This window comes from Capricornis sumatraensis, chromosome X (assembly GCF_032405125.1).
Source record: "Capricornis sumatraensis isolate serow.1 chromosome X, serow.2, whole genome shotgun sequence".
NCBI classification, from domain to species: Eukaryota; Metazoa; Chordata; class Mammalia; order Artiodactyla; family Bovidae; genus Capricornis; species Capricornis sumatraensis.
The window spans coordinates 73,827,688-73,830,896 of record NC_091092.1 but is presented as its reverse complement, the minus strand read 5'-3'; the positions used below and the strand labels follow the sequence as shown (position 1 = coordinate 73,830,896).

General features: G+C 49.9%; 1 pseudogene; it reads left to right on the top strand.

The window, feature by feature from the left end:
• Positions 1-336: 336 nt before the first annotated feature.
• Positions 337-1,792, top strand: LOC138071761 (SWI/SNF-related matrix-associated actin-dependent regulator of chromatin subfamily D member 1 pseudogene; annotated as a pseudogene).
• Positions 1,793-3,209: the final 1,417 nt, after the last annotated feature.

The following is a 3,209-nucleotide window of genomic DNA, read 5'->3' as shown; positions in this document are numbered from 1 at the left end:
GCAATGGGAAAGCTAGACAACCTCATCAGTGGTAAATCAGTGAAGTTAGAACAATCCCTCATACCACATAGAAAAATAAACACAAAATGGTTTAAAGACCTAAACATAGTCATGACACCATAAAACTCCTAGAAGAAAGCATAGGCAAACATTCTCTGACATAAATTGTATCAGCATTTTCTTAAGTCAGTCTCCCAAAGCAATAGAAATAAAAATAGGAGTTCCAGTTCGGCTCTTTGTGCAGCTTCAGCAGCAGCTCTGGGGAAGATGGCAGCCTGGGCAGGTTTCCAATCTGTGGCTCCCAGTGGGGCCTAGGAGCCTCAGGGAGGGGTGGGCATGGTGGCTGCCCTGGGCCTAGGCAGGGCACTGGGGAGTCTGGTGCATATGGTCCCAGCACCAGAGTCAAGGGCTGTACCGCTCCTGGGTGCCCAAAGCAGCCTGTCTGAGACCAGGTATGCTACCAGGCAGCCAAATGACACCTCAGGGACCCTCCTTGGGACCCCCTGGCTATGGGGGGAACCCTTCAGTCTGACCTGGCCTGGCTCAGGCAGGGATGGACCAGTCCCACAAGAGACCTGCACCTCAGCAGATCTAGCAGGTCCAGCAGCAGGCAGTCCAAAATCGGAATCACACTGGAAAAAAACGATGGCTGACAAAATTCTATCTCAAAGGATTCGTGAAATGGTACCAGAATCCTAAGCCTATATAGATCTCTTGGCTTTTGAAAGGAAACTAGACCAGACTATCGTGAGCAAATGGCTAGATATCCAGGAAGCCTTGAAACGTCCCATCAAGCAAAAACAAAAGCTGTGAATTTTCATTTCTAACACTTTCAATCTGGCTAAGTCAGATGCCAAGGATGGGGAAGGGACAGTGGCTTTCTGGGAGCTTCAGATAGAAGGACAGCTCCTGGAGGATTCAGCCTTGTCCAAATATGATGCCACCAAACAAAAGAGGAAGTTCTCTTCTTTTAAGTCCTTGGTAATCGAACTAGACAAAGACTTGTATGGACCAGACAACCATATGGTAGAATGGCACAGGACCACCACTACCCAGGAGATGGATGGCTTCCAGGTGAAATAGCCAGGAGATGTGAATGTACGGTATACTGTCCTGCTGATACTGAATTACCAGCCTCCTCAGTTTAAGTTAGACCCTTGTCTGGCTTGGCATCCACACCCAGACCCGTCCAGTGATCATTCAAGCACTGTGGCAATATATTAAGACACATAAGCTCCAGGACTGACATGAGTGGGAGTTTGTCATCTCTGACAAGTACCTCCAGCAGATCTTTGATTCTCAACCCTATGAAGTTTTCAGAGGTCCCCCAACAGCTCCATGCCTTGCTTATGACACCTGAGCCCATCATCATTAATCATGTCATCAGTGTTGACCCAAATGATCAGAAAAAGACAGCTTGTTATGACACTGATGTGAAAGTGGATGACATCTTGAAGACCAGATGAATTCTTTTCTGCTGTCTACTGCTAGCCAGCAGGAGATTGCTACTCTAGACAACAAGAACCATGAGACAACAGAAATGATCAATCTGCTGAAGATCCAGCAAAAATTCTTGCTGAGCTTTGCCAGAGACCGTCAAGGTTTCATCAATGACTGGCTTCAGTCCCAGTGCCAGGACCTCAAGACCATGACTGATATGGTGGGTAACCCAGAGGAGGAACGCTGAGCAGAGTTCTACTTCCAGCCTTGGACCCAGGAGGCTGTGTGCCAATATTTCTACTCCAAGGTGCAGCAGAGATGACAAAAATTAGAGCAAGCCCTGGGAATCTGAAATTCATAGGGCTTCACCCACAAAGCCCTGATTTGGCTGCACCAATTTCTTTATTTGGGCCCTGTACTGTGTGCCTCATACTCTTGCTGGGGGCCTTCCAGGGGATGCTGTCAGTTCTAGGACAACACCAGGATGAAGAGGATATCACATGACAGCAGTTATCCTCTTCTCCCACCCCATTCCTTCCTGTCCCCAGCTTCCCTTTGCCCCACAAATTTCCCATGTGCCGCTCCCCTCCCCTGGTCTGCATAGATAGTATTAGATAGAGAGAATACTATCTCTAGATAGTATTAGAGAGAGAACCCATAGTTTGATAATTAGTGCAGTGAATGGACTGGGCCTAAGGCCAAGTGGTCCTCAAGGGGACCAACTACACTGATCCTGCCCTTCAGAGACCCAGGAGTTAGGAGCTGTAGCCCCTTCTCCACAACTCAGGCCTGGGGGCACTCTATAAGCTAGCTGATCTTGGATCTCCTGATAAAAGGATCCAATTTCCTTCCTTCCCTCCACAGGTTTTGAGCAAACTCTCCCTTCACTTGTTGCCCTCTAGCACTAAAGGAACCCTGGCCCCAGGTCAGTCTGCAGCCCTCCAGATGGGCCTGCTGTCTCAGTGCTTCTCCACTTCCTCAGAGGGGGGCTCACATCAGTATCGGAGTTTGTTCCCGTAGTACTGCTCCCTCCCAGCACACTCCCTGTAGCTGCTGTTAAGGATTTCCTCCTGTCTGTCCTAACCAAGGGCATTCAGGTAGGGGAATCTTGCCTTTCCCTGTCAGAGCACTGGGAACCTAACCTAGGGTGCTGTCATTGCCAGCAGAGGATGTTCCTTCCTGCGTGGAGGTGTGACTCATTCATTCACTCCACCCTGCCTCCCTCATCCTTTCATGGAGAAACAGCCCTACAATCAAATAGGTAAAAGCCCTGGGCCATCCCAGTCTTTCTGTCCCTTGTCTGCCCAGTTGACACCCACTGGTGACCTCTAGGGCACTGAGGAGTGAAAGTGCCTAGGAATAGAGAGAGCTCTAACTTGGGTTTGTGACTCATCTTTCTCCCTGCCTCACAGGATTGTGACTCCCCAGCGGCACCCTCAAAGCTTCAGACCCCTCAGCTAGCAGCAGGACCTTACTCTGCAATCTTGGCCCCTTGGAACTGAGATGGTTTCGTATCTTTCCAGCAGAGTCTCAGATTCTTCCAGGTTGTATCACCCCCAAGTTAGCATATCCCAGGCTCAGAGACTCAACACAGCAGGGTGGGAGACACCTGGGCACAGACGGGGAATTCTATTCAGCATGGGCTGTAAACCTGCAGAACTGACAAAGCCCCTGCTTCCCCACCCCTTCCTCAGACTCCTGCGAGCACATCCCCCAGCCCTGTATCCCTGACTGTTCCACGCTGGGGACAACAGGACTTTCTCCCCATC